Consider the following 13,133-nt stretch of genomic DNA (forward strand, 5'->3'; position numbering starts at 1 on the left):
GGGTGAGGGGGCTACTGGGGCTGAGAGGCTGCCTAGGCTTCCAGGGCTCCCCCATCCCAGGTCTGGTAGAAGAGAGGGCCCAAGGCAGCTGCGGAGGTTTGCTTGCAGCCAGCTCGCAGGCCCCTCTCCCCTTCTCCCCTAAAGCAGCTCCCACTGTGAAGCCAGGGAGCAGGGGTTGCAGAGGCAGATGAGGGGAGGGCAGGAGGAGGTGTGCCCAGCCGGGGCAAAGTGTTCCCAGGCACTAGTCCCAAACAGAGTTGAGGCGGGGGCTGATCAGGAACCAAATCATGCGGTGAGGTTTCAAAAAACTAATTTGACTTCATTTAAGGCATGGGCTTCACTCTGGGAGGATGCCGCCTCCCTGCACCTCCTCTGGCCTCCTCCCCCACCCCCGCCCTCCCCTCCGCACACCCAGCCAAGGCTCCCCAGGCAAGGCGAGGCCGCAGGCCCTCCAGGGGGCCCTCTCCCAGCCCTTGATCTGCCTACTACCCCTCTGCCTCGGGAGGCCCAGCCAGGCAAAGGGGGCAGCCCCTCCCAGGCAGGGGGTGCAAACACACTGGTGCTAGGCCAGCTCAAGGCCCCAGCACATGAAATATTCATGCATCCAGAAGGCAGGAGACCAGCAGAGGACTCACCCCTGGGGCTATGGGGCTGCAGTAATGGCAGCAGCAGCTGTAGCCCAGCCCTCTCCCCCCACCCCAAGCTTTGTTCTGCAGACTCAAAGGGCCTGCAGTGCCAATATCCCAACCACACACACACAGACCCCAATATATACTCCAAGGACACAGGTAGGTGAAGAAACTTGGGGGAAAAGGAGAGAGGAGGGGAGGAGGGCACACACAGACAGGAATATAGAAACAGACACACATATATACAGCTGGGTGCACACACGCATAAACACGTGCAGATTCATAACAAACATTCATTTGAATGGCTCCCAGGGTCGTGCAAAGTCCTTCTTATAATCTGTGCCCCAGGTGCCTCGCTTGCCCCATCCTAGTCCCTGCCCTGCCTCAGGTCTGCTCTGGCACTTCAGCCCTGCTTCCTGAGACAGCACAGGGATACCACTGGTGGCTCCAAGCAAAGGGCTCGTCGTTCCTGGCCTCCTTCCTACGACAGAAAGGTCTCTGTGCTTTCAATGCTCCTTGCAGAGCCCGCCCCAGCCGAGCTCCCTTCACTCCACCGGCTCACCGTCCAGCCAAGGAAACGGAGGCGGGAGCCGCGGGACAACAGGCTACCAAGGTCCTGACTTGAACTCAGGATTCCAGACGGCCAACCCAGCACCACAGAAGGTCCAGCGATTCCAGTCTCAAAATCCTCTCCCCTTTGGGATGTCTCCCACCACCCCGCCTGGCCTCGGTCAGGCCACCAGGATGCACGATGAAAGAGGGCATCCCAGCGGGATCCCTTGCCCCGGGCGCCTGCCCCCACCCCTACCCGTAAGTCGTGGAGCAGGTCACTGCCGTGGAGGCTCCGGCCCCCGACAGACGCCCAGTCCCTTGGCTTGGCTGCCGTCGGCCTCCAGGACTGTGGGGGGCGCTGTGGACGCCGGGCCGCTCTGGCCGGCAAGCGGGCAGGGAGGCCGCCTCCATGGTGGTGCGCTGTCCAGCATTTCAGCAATCGGCGGCGGCGCCCGCGGGGAGACGGAGGGCGCGGGGCCGCGGAGGCGGCAGAGCTGCCCTGCCGAGCCGAGCCGAGCCGAGGAGGCGGCCCGGAGGCCGCCCAGACAAGCGGGGCCAGAGGGCCTGGCTCCAGCGCCGGGCGGAGCGCAACAATCAGCAGGGAGGTGAGAGCCCCTGGCGGGGCGGGGGCATTTCCCAGAGGGGCTGCGTCTGGGTTGAATCTTGGGCCTCCCCTGACGGGCCGGGGCCCACGGTCCACAGACCCCAGAGCAGAGGGTAGAGGTTGGGGGACTGTTAGTGTGTTTGGTCGTGGGTGCGAGGCACCTGGGGAACAGAGATGAGAAACGCTTTTCATTTCGCTGAGAGGGATGGAGAAAGTGAGAACCCTGCCGGGTCATGGGCAGGACTCCACTGAGCATAAATGACCATGGCCTGGCCCATAAGGATGCTAGAGAGGCACCCAACTGCAGTCCAATTGCCCTCCCCCAACTGAGGAGAAGGACCTGCTCCCGAGGGAAGGGAAAGACCAATGAAGGACCCTGTGGAGATGCTGGCCACTGGGAGGGATGAAATGAGCAGGCCCCCACCTGAATGCTGGGCTTCTGTCCAGCACAGGGTGGCAGCATAAGGGACAGTCTGGCCCCTTTCCCAGCTGTCCAAATGCCCCTGGGGAGGCAGAAGCTGGCAACGAGAACTGGGTCTCACACAGGATGGCATTTACTCTCTCACTGGGGAGAGAATGGAGGGCACAGAAGAGATGATAGCCAGTAGGAATTTAGGGGGGGTTCTCCATGGTCTCTCTGGATGCCCAGGGAGAGTTTCTGGAGCTCAGAGTGGGCCCAACCAACCCCAGAGCAAATTCCTGGTTAAAAAAAAAAAAAAAAGGAGAGATAGAGAAGAGACGCAGCCTCTTTCTTGTATCCTCCTCCCCCTCCATCCCAGAGCTCCTGCTTGGACAGTGTTGAAGCCTCCTGCAGTTCCTGCTCCTGGCAGCAGGTCCATTGTGGGGATGGATTGGAGGGGGAGCAAGAGGAGTACTGGTACTCCTGGTACCTGGTACCTGGTACCAGGAGTACCTGGTACTCTAATACCTGTGCTCTATCCCAGCCATAACTTCTCACTCTCCTACGACCTCACTCACTCATCCACCAGACCAGGGGCCTGGGCTGGTCTTTCCTCCTGTGACAAGAGAAAAGGCAGGTACTTTGATGGAGAGCAGGGCAGGGTTTGGAGAGTTTCTGTCTAGGGGGCATCTTAAGGTCACGGTCCCAGCATGTGCCAGATCCTTCCCCAGGCAGAAATAGGACCAAGCTGGCTAAGAAATTGCTCCCACACATCAGCTTTTTGGTTCCTTAACTTTATGCCCCATCCCACTCTCCCATGAGGGATGGAGGAGGAATTCTTGAAGAGCGAATAAAGAATGGTTTGGATTTTAAAAGGTGGGGTTGAAGGGGTAGGGAGTCATGGACTTTGAAGTGTGAGAGACACGGGTTCATATCTAAGCTATGTGACTTCAGGTAAGCCACTTAACCTTTCTGAGCCTGTTTCCCAATCTGTAAAACAGGTATAGCGTTAACAGTATCTACTTTGGTGGTCAAAGAAATAATCCAGCTATTAGATAGGAAACTAGCTGTAAGCTGTAAAATGCTGAGCAAGTGTTAGCAAATCAGACACAAGTAAGAATTTCTTATGGAGGAGCTAGACAAAGGTGGAAAAGTTTCCAGCACTGTTTGAAGTACGTCTTTCTCTTCCCAGAGGAGGTGGACATTGGCTGAGGGCCTCATACCAGGCTCCATAATAGGCACATATGAGGCTACAGTTAACTCAGTTCATCCTCACGAAAACGTGACAAGGAAGCCATCAATGGCCCTACTTCACAACTGAGAAATGAGACTTGAATGACTTTCCCAAGGTCATGAAGCCACCCAAGCTGTCTTCCCTGGGGCAGTTGTGGAGCTGATAACCTGTCCTGGCCCCTTGATATCAAGACCCAGTTAAATGCCAGTTTCTTGATTCATGAGGCCAGCTTTCCAGGTGAGGAGCCTGAAGCATAGGGGTGAGGGTGTGCCGTGCAGCGAGGCGCTGACTCCCCCAAGGTCAAGGTCACTGGGATATTTGGAGGTGGAATGTGCTTTGAATTATCCAGCTGAGTGCTCCCACCACAACCCACCCCCGCCACCATCATGCCTGCCAGAGGGGGAGTCTGGGTCTGGCAGGCCCCATCTGCTCACCTCCGCACCCACTCTCACCTTCTCTGCCTGCCAGCCTCTTGCTGACCTTGGCAAGCCGGTCACTGCCTGTTCCTTTCTGAGCAGTTAGCCCTCACCCCCTGTGATGGGGCCACGGTCACAAGCAACCGCCAGCAATGCTGGGGTCAGCCTTGCCTACTGACTTTTCCTCCGCCTGCTTCTTGCTGCCAGTGGGGCAGAATCACATCTCCTCCTGTCCCAGTAGCCAGCCATGGGTGCTGCTGAGGTGACGGCGGAGAGCCCACCCTCTCTCTCTTAACTCCTACACACACTCTGAGCCCCTGCCATGGGCCTGTCACTTCACATACAGTATCTCATTTCATCCTCACATAACCTGGTGCCAAAGGTGCCACTGTCTCCCTTTCGCAGGGGAGCAAAACAAGGCCTGAAAGTGACATGACTTTCCCAAGGTCACAGAGCAAGGTCTTGGTGCAACTCTAGCCCACTGCCTCAGGGGCCCAGTGTGGCTTCCACAGCACCACTCTGCCCTCGATTCTCCAGGCTCTCCCGAGTGAGGATCAGCCAGGGCACTGTGGGCCAGTAGGGGTTGGGGGGTGGCATGTGATGGAGTCCAAGGACCTTCTTTCTGGGCCCATCTCTGACCCTGGCTCCTTGTGTAACCTTGAACAAGTCTCTTCCTGTCTCTCGGCCTCAGTGTCCTCAACCATAAAATGATGGGGCTTGACCAGATGACCCCCCCGAAGGCCCTGCCAGCATTAAGGTTTTAAGATCTCTCTGCTCCATAAATCTGCGTCAGGAAGCCTGTGGTTCCATCAGCAGAGATAGAATTCACCTCCAGTGTTTGAAGCTTAGGTTTATTAATTGCAGCTGAGATTTAAAATTCGCCCATCCCTCCTAACTACAAACTTGTGGTCTTAACTCAAAGTGGGAAAATATGGCTTGGAGAGGCCCAGTGGCTCACCCAGAGATCCCAGGACTCTGTGGCAGAGCCAGGATTGAGCCCTCCTGGCCCAAGATTTAAGGTGACCTGCAGGGACACTGAAGATGCCCTCCACACACCTCCCAGAGTTGTTCAGCAATTTCCAGGAATCCCCCAGGACACACATGCTCAGGTCCCACATCCAGGGAAGCAGCAGCTGTACGGTGGTGGAGGCTTATTCATAGAGTCTTGGGGAGAGGGAGGGATTTTTGCAGCTGACGCTCTAAAGAGAAGATCAGGGCCCTGCCACGGGAGGGGGTCGCTACGGACACTAGTCCGGCTGTGTTGGGAGAGGAGCAGCCAGGCAAGAAATGGGGAAGTTCCTTCTCAATTCTAACACCTGGGCGCAGCGAGAGGGGGAAGCGTTTAAGGAAAGAAAGGAAGAGGTCACTCGCTGAAGGAAGGGGCCCCGTGGCATCTTGGAGGCTCCAGGAGGGGAAGGAGCTCAGGGAGGTGGTACTCAGAGAAGGGAGGGCAACCGATGAGTGGAGTGGAGTTAGAAGAGGGGATGGGGGCTCAGTAGGGGGGAGTGAGTTCAGAGAGGACGAGGCCGTTAGAGAGGAGGGAGAGGCGCATGAGAGCGTGGGAGGCCCAGAGGAGCCCATGACAGGGAGGGACCATTACCAACAGTAATAGGCCCCAGCCTGGCCCAGCCTAGGTCTTCGCTGTGGCTTAGTGCCTGCTGACACCTCTGGGTTCCTGTCTCTTCACCTTCTTCCGGGTCATGAGCACAGGCGGGTGACAGCTCCATCCCCAGAGGCCAAGCCCTGTTGACTCTGTGTCATCCAGAACGGGGCTCTCAGGGGGCCTGGGCAGGTGAGCCAGGCCCAGGCTGCCCAGGCTGCCCGCTGATCTGGGAGAAAGGCCTCAGCGGACACGTGTGCCTGGGCTCCAGAGCAGCCCCCAACCCCCAGGGTCTCCCCGTTTATAGCTAAAAGCCGCCAGCCCATCCGTCTGTGGTGCTGCTTCCTAGGCAGTCAGCCTGGCCTCAGCATCCTGCCGCCCCCGCCCTGGCCTCCTGCCCACTGCAGAGGCTGCTGTGCCAGCTGGAGCTGGCGGGCAGGGCCACAGCTCGCTCAGCATCCTGCCGGGGCCTGTGAGGACTAGAGGGGGGCCTGAGCCCAGGGAACCAGACCCTGAGGTCTGGCAGCTTACTGAGCTGGGGCGCTCTTGGCCTGCCTATTTGTAGTGTTCGGAATAGCCCGTGGTTCTGAGACCTCTCCCTATACTGAACCCCATTCCCACCACCATTCCCAGAACTCCCTAGGATGGAGACAAGTAAGGGTCATTGAATTCTTTTGATTTTAAGAATGGCACATCCTCGTTGTGCTAGACTTGAGAAATAGAAAACCAAGGAGAAAAAAGTCATGTGTGGTCCCACCACCCAGAGACAGCCACTGTGAACACAGAGGGGTATTTCCTACCAGGATTTTGTCCATGCGTTCATAGATACCTAGCATTAAATAACTGGGAACACCCTGTTGAGGGAAGTCGGCATGCTGTTTTTTACTCTATAGTGAGAATTCTCTGATGTCTTTAAAGACTCTGAAAAAAGCATACTTTTCAAGGCCATATGAACACTGGGCACAGGCGGACCAGCTTCCCAGGGAGCCAGTGAGAGCTGGGGGGAGAACTTGCCCCTCCCCTGCCCTCTTGGGAGGGGCACACCTTGGGGATCTGCTGTGGGCTGTGGGTTTCCCTTGGAGAGGATGGCTCTGAGGCCTGTGACAGGGTTAGCCGGGGACTGAGGTGGGCCTGCTTCCTCAGTACACCCCTCTGCCAGGGACCGAGGTGGGGAGGGCCAAGGCTGCCAGGGGAGGGGAAGCACGAGAGAGTCATACATCCCCTGTGCGGGGTGAGAACTTGGACGAACCCAGACCTTAGAAGAAGGAGCTCAGAGCTGGGATTCAGGCGATTGCCAATCTCCTGGCCTCTGATCACATCTAGGCCCCAACCTCCACGATCAGATCTGTTTCTCCCTCCTGTGAAATGGGCATAATAATACCCACCTCCAGGTGTGCTCTGACATGTGATTCAGGTAATGAGTGTGTAGACACCCAAGGAGAGATGAAACCCAGTGCACTGCCCAGAGGTGGCGGTCATCTGAATGTGTGAGGCCACACCGTTAACATCTATTGAGTGCTTCTGATTTTCTGGGCATTGTATGAACACCGGGCACATAGACGTGAATCAGACACCAACCCTGACCTTGAGGAGCTCCCAGACTAGTGGGAAAAGGACGCGTGAGTTAACTGACAGTGATGACCACTGATGTTCTGCTAGGACTAAGATGTCCACAGTGATGTGGGCAGCCAGAAGAAACTGAGGAGAGAGACCTTTAAGTTGGGCTTTGGAGAATGACAGGAAAGGTGCCAGACAGAGAAGGTAGAGGCAAGGCACTCCAGACAACAGCGTGGGCCATGGCACAGGGGTATGAAAAGTCCTAGTGAACTAAGGGGATAGTCAGTGATCTAACAGAGCCATGGCACAGAGGGCGTGCCCAAGGATAGAGCGCAGCCCCGGGGGCGTCGTGAGCCACGGCAGGTCTTGAAGGACCTCGAAAACCACCGTAAGCGCTGGCAGTCTATTTGGAAAGTGATGGGAGTCAAGTAGCCTTTGGAGCAGTGTCATGAAATGATCAGATTTGCACTTAAGGAAGCCTACTCTGGCTGCCTTTGGGAGGAGGAGGAGGATGAAGAGAAAGAGACCAAGGGCGAGAGGCCAGGGAGGAGGTGATGGCGCAGCTGCAGGTGAGACGGGTACCGGAGATGCACCGCTGGGAGGTTTGACAGGGGATGTGCACGTGCTCCAGGCTGGGCTCACCCGGGGCAGGGGCAGGGGCAGGGTGAGAGGTAGGGCAGCTTTGGTACAGCCGTCAGCACCAGAGAACCAGGTTGGGGAAGTGGGCTTCAGGACGGGCAGAGGGGCCCAGCCTCCTCTTCTCCCAACAGGGGGCCAGAGGGGGCCTCTGGGATGGAAGGGAAGCCGGGACACTTGGCAGGTCCTGCCTCCGGGCAGCCCTGTCCCCCCTCCCTACCTGGCATAGTCTAGCACATGCTTCTTGGTCCCTGTGACCCATACATTATTGTCCCCAGAACACCTCTCTTATCTGCCTCCCGAATTCTCTCTTCCTCTGTCCTCTGCTCCTCATACATCAGAAAGCAGAGACGGTCATTCCTTCATTCATCAAACATTTGCTCAGCAGCTCCTCTGAACTGAAACCTCAGTTATCCTTGTCATCCCCAAGCCCTGTGCTCAGCACTGGAGAAAGGGAGGAGCCGCCCTCAGTCTAGTGGGGAGCAAGGCCCATGAGCTGGTGAATGTTTAGGGGTGGAACATGGGTTATGTGGCACCATCCCGGGGGCTGCCTGGGCACTGGTGGTTGGGGGTGGGTAGTTGCCTGCCTGATTGACTTTGGAGCCAGCATCACAGATGGTCCTCATAGGATGAGTACAGGTTTGCCAGGGGGAGAAAAAGGGGAAGGGCATTTCTGGCAGAAGGAACAGCATGAGCAGAGTCACTGAGGAGGAAAGAGCCCCGGCACTTAGGGAATAGTGTGGCTGGAGAGTCCAAGGAACAGAGGACCACGCTGGAGAGGGAGGCCTCGTGAGGGGCCTTAATGCCAGTCAGGGGAGTCTGGCCTTTCTCCTGAAGGCAGCAGAGAAACCAAGGGGTGTTTCCAGCAGGTAAGCACACGGCCAGAGCTGTTTCAGGAAGGTCACCGCTGAAGGGCGAGCATTATTGGACAGATGGAGAGAACAGGGGGGCCTGCGGTATGCTTTTGGGACATGGGTCACATGGCCCGGGGCCTCCCCTGATGCAGCTCTGCTCCTCCCAGCCTGGGACACCCAGAAACCACGGCAGCCATGGTCTCTAGGTGCAGAGTACCTACCTGCCTTGGTATTTCCAAAACAGTCCATGAACAGCAGGTTCCTGGGACCCACCCATTCAGAATCTGAGTGTAGGACCTGGGAGGTCAGGATTTTTGAAAGCTCCCCAGTGACTACCCATGCTAGCGGGGAGAATTGGTGCCTCATTGCTTTGCAGATGCTGTTCCCTTTGCCTAGATGCCCTTCTTCCCTCTTCCTCTACCTCCTTGACCTTCAGCCTCTACTCCCACGTCTTTTGTGCGATGCCTCGTTCCAAGCTCCCTCTGTGTGCCCCCAGGTGCCTGGGACCACCTCTTTCTCAGCCGCTTTTATACTCTGTCCTGATGGTTGCTTACGCTTCCATCTCCCTCGGTAACCATCACGAACATTTGGAATCTCCCGTGTGACTGGCACCGCTGCAAGGGCTTCATGTGTCCTAACTCATTTAGTCCTCACAACATCTTATGACGGAGCCAGGACACAGCAGAGGATATTGAGGCACAGAGAGGTGTTTAACGTCGCCAGCATCACCCAGCTGAGATGCAGTAGGCTGCACTGTTCTGTGACGCCCCAGACGAGGAGCTCCTTGAGGGCAGCCGCCGTGTGCTGTTTATCGTTGCAGGTGCTCAGTGCAAGCACAGGGCCTGGCATATGGGAGGTGCTCAGTTTCCCCATCCGGGCTTAAGGATGACAAGTCCCCTCCAGGGCTGCTCTGCAGCTTGGGAAAGTCCATGGCCCTGGTGGGGGTGGTAGGCTATGAGGTGTGTGGTCTGGGCTGGGGGTTGGGATGGCAGCAGAGGCAGGGACTCCTCGCTAGGATTTTGGGGTGGAACAACTTCCCAGACAGGAGGCCTTTCTCCCTCCTCTGCTGTGCTGAGATTCAGCCTTTCTTATAGAAATCAGACCCTCTCAAACCTGGTCAGGGGCCGGGGAAGGGTTTGTGGCCGGGGTGGGGTCGGACGCCCTGATGAAGATTCTGGGCCTGATGGCAGAGCAAGGCAGAGACTCAGAGAGGCCACAGCTGCACGAGTAGCCTCCCACTCTCAACCTGAACTTAAGGGGCTCGCCTCTTCCCAGAGCAAGGAGGGCCCCCGCCCCCTGCCGTTCCTACCTCCCACCCACAATCCCTCGGGAGCCATAGGTTATTGTCAATGATGTTGTTAATTAACTGCTTAATTAACTATTTAGGCTAATCAGATTAATTGACATTAATTGGTTACCATTTGTCAAGGACCCTGGAAAGCTGTGCCTCTCAGAGTTGGAGTGTGTGACTGGGTCTGGGCAGGGGAGGCGGGGAGGAATTGTCATTGCACTGTGGAGCTGGGGGGAGCAGGTGGCAGGCAGTGGCAGGACCGAGGGCATCAGGACGGCTGCCCAGGGACTGTGCATCTCCCAGCAGCTCTCAGGGCTGGGTCCTCGGACTCCTGAATTCTGGGTCTTTACACTTTGGGAAGTGCATCACCTCTTCCTATCCCTTAGTTGCATTTTTTAAAAAAAGGTCTGATGAGGGACCAGAGGCAAGAGTGAGATACTTTCCATCCCCAAGGACTGTAAAGACCTCAGAGAGGGGAGAGACCTTAAAATCCTAAATAAGCCACGATATAAGTAGGTCACCACATAACAACTGTGGGGATGACTTGCACATACTCAGTTTTTTAAAAAGAGAAAGATGAGCAGTATAGGGTAGATCAAATATGCAAAATATTAAACTGTGATAAAATGCTCAGATCTGCATTATTTAGTCAATTACAGCCCCCCAAACCCACAGTACATTTTTATGCCTGTTTTAAAATACAACTTACAGTTTTAAATTATAGCACTTGAAACAAAAAAGAAAAAACTACTATGAAATGCATCCTACGTTTTGGAAAAAGAAAAAAAAAAAAGCCAACCCACTCAAAACTGGGAGTGTGAATTTGTCTTCAGTGCCATTCTCTCAAGATTACATGATTCCCACATCGAGTCCAATGCTGGGCTGGAAGACGGTAGCCTGCAGCCCCATCTGGACTTTTTCACTGACTCCTACCCCACACCCCCAAGGGTCCCTTCCCCTCTCTGGTGAATCCCTGGCCTGTCTTCCTGATAGAGTGCTTACATGGGACATAGGAGGTGTGGATTTTGAGTATTCTGGAGATGAATACAAATGTGAGAAGAGAAAAGAGGTCTGTTTCGGTGGGAGGGTCAAGTTCCCAGGATGGGGGGCCCTTCCTGGGCAGGAGGAGGGCTCCCGGCTTGGTGACAGAGATCTCTAGCTTGGCAAGGGGAGAGCTAGAGAATGAACGTGGGGTCTCTCTCCCCCTTTACTGCCCGATCCTGCCGCCCCTGGGGGAGGAAGGACCAGGAGAGACTGGAGACTGTTGCCTAGCAACAAGAGGCGCATCTGGATCGATGGGAATGGCAGATGAGGCTCTAGCCCCCAGCCCGGCTCTCTCTTTGATCTCACCCAGCCCAGCAGAAACCTGGTGGGGGGGAAGCCCAGGGCAGCCTGCCTGATTAAAGCTGAGTCAATAGAGGGAATTTTCCATAATGAGATTGTGTGGGCAGTGGAGGCAGCTGCCCTGTCTCCCCACTTCACCCTCCCCAGTGGGTGGAAGGGGCTTGTCTGTCTGTCCAGCACACACCCTTCCTGCTGATAGCTCCTGGGAGGGCAGGCACATCACCACCCAACTTGGATTCTTCCAAGTGTTGGGCTGCCAGGGACTCAGAGCCCAGCCCTACCCTGACCCCACTAGTATCCAGGCGCTGGCACTTAGTCCAGATGAGGAAACTGAAGCCTGAAAAGGGAAAGAAATCTGGTCATACAGCTTCTAGCCCATCTTCCCCTTCCTCAGCCCAGCTCCCGGGTGTGAACCTGGGCGGGTCTGATCTTTTCCGGGAGGAGAAGCGGGTAAAGGACGTAATGAAGCCGATGACAGCACAGGGCTCCTCTGACTTTACTCCAGGGTCAGCCCTAGAGGCTAGCTTGGGAGAGTCCTCAGAGAGCATGACACCTCGGTGGCTCTCTCTAGGACAACCTCCCCAAGGCCGTCTGGCTTGGACCCTCCCCAGGACACAGAGATCACCACCTCCCTGGCAGCCCAGGCCATCAGTGGCAGCTCAGCCATGAAAACGTTCTTTCTCAGTCTTCTCCCCGCAATCCCAAATCTCCATTGGAGCTCAGGCAACCACAGGGAAGCTGCCTGCTCCCTAGCTGGAAGGCTACAGCTCCCTGAAGGCCACTGAGGGCCCTAAAAAGGAACAGAGTGGGCTGAGTGGGTGCAGGGATTCCTTTGTTCCACCAGAACGCAGGGGAGGGGAGACTAAAACACTGCTTGCTGCTTGATGTCAGTACTGGTCTATACAGGCTGCCTCCTGAGTTAAACTGGTCTGTATTATTTTCAATGACCAGTACTGTGTGTTCTGCTCTATTCCACTGGTCTAGAATACTGGTCTGCATTGGTCTCTGGGTTCCCTGATGTATCCAGTCTGAATTCCTGGCTCCTCTATGGCCTGTCCTGGGCTGCAGTGGTCTGCACTGATCTCATTTAGGCTATATTGCCTATACTGTGGGCCCCTCTGTAGGGAGCAGACAGCTGAGGCCTCTTTGTCCCTGGGGACCTGCCATCCAGATCCTCTGCTCTGGGAACCCAAATCAGAGCCAACAGGAATAAAGACAGGGCCCTGGCTTGATGGGCAGGAGCCTAGGTGCCAGGTGAGTCCTTCCTATCCGTTCAATGACACAGCTGGACTCCAGGGCTTACAAAGTATATGACAATGTGGCCTTTGCAAATATTAACACACATCAAGTCTGGGCATATTGAGAGCGGTAACCAGGGACCTTTCCCACTGAGGTCCCCAGAGATGGAGGTAGTTAAAAATATAAGTAGTGAGCTCCCCATCAGTGCCAACACAAGCCGGGTTTCAGTAAATATTCACAGATGGCTGCTTTGTGCCAAGCTCTGTGCTAGGCGGTAGGGACACAAAGATGGACACAACCCAGTCGCTGCCCTTGGAGAGCCCTCACTCGGCTAGGGAGCAAATAGTCACAGCAGAGCAAGGTAAACACTGAGAGTGGTAACCAGAGGGTGAGGCTCTGGAAGCAGCGTAGAGGCACATCCCACAGTGGAGGTCAGGGAGAGCTTCACAGAGGAGGTGATGCTTGAGCAGAGTACTACAAGATGAATGGAAGGGGAAGGGCATTCCAGGCAAAGGGAGAAGTCTGGGCCAGCATGTTCTTGGGTGGAGCCGAGTGCCGTGTTTCTGACATACAGGGGGCTGGACAGGTTGCCCAGGACGCAGGTGGCAGCTAAGCTGCCTGGCTTTCTCCTGTGGACAGGCCCTCCCTCCCTTGCCTACCCGCAGACACCCCACCTTGGCTCTGGGAACTGGGCCAGCCCGCCCCCACCTCCGTTCCACAGCACAGTCTGAGCCCGCAGGGAAGGGGATAGCTCCAAGCCTGCCCAGGCACGGCTGC

At 56.1% G+C, this 13,133-nt stretch overlaps 1 protein-coding gene across 1 annotated transcript in view; it reads left to right on the forward strand.

Annotated features, from left to right (window-relative positions):
- Positions 1-1,707: 1,707 nt before the first annotated feature.
- Positions 1,708-13,133, forward strand: part of SRRM3 (serine/arginine repetitive matrix 3) — a 54,921-nt gene continuing 43,495 nt past the window's right edge. Inside the window, 1 exon segment of the mRNA XM_082429578.1 lies at positions 1,708-1,786. The gene's annotated coding sequence lies outside the window, so the exon portion shown is untranslated.

Source organism: Balaenoptera physalus, assembly GCF_965194825.1.
Source record: "Balaenoptera physalus genome assembly, chromosome: 16".
Classification (NCBI taxonomy): Eukaryota; Metazoa; Chordata; class Mammalia; order Artiodactyla; family Balaenopteridae; genus Balaenoptera; species Balaenoptera physalus.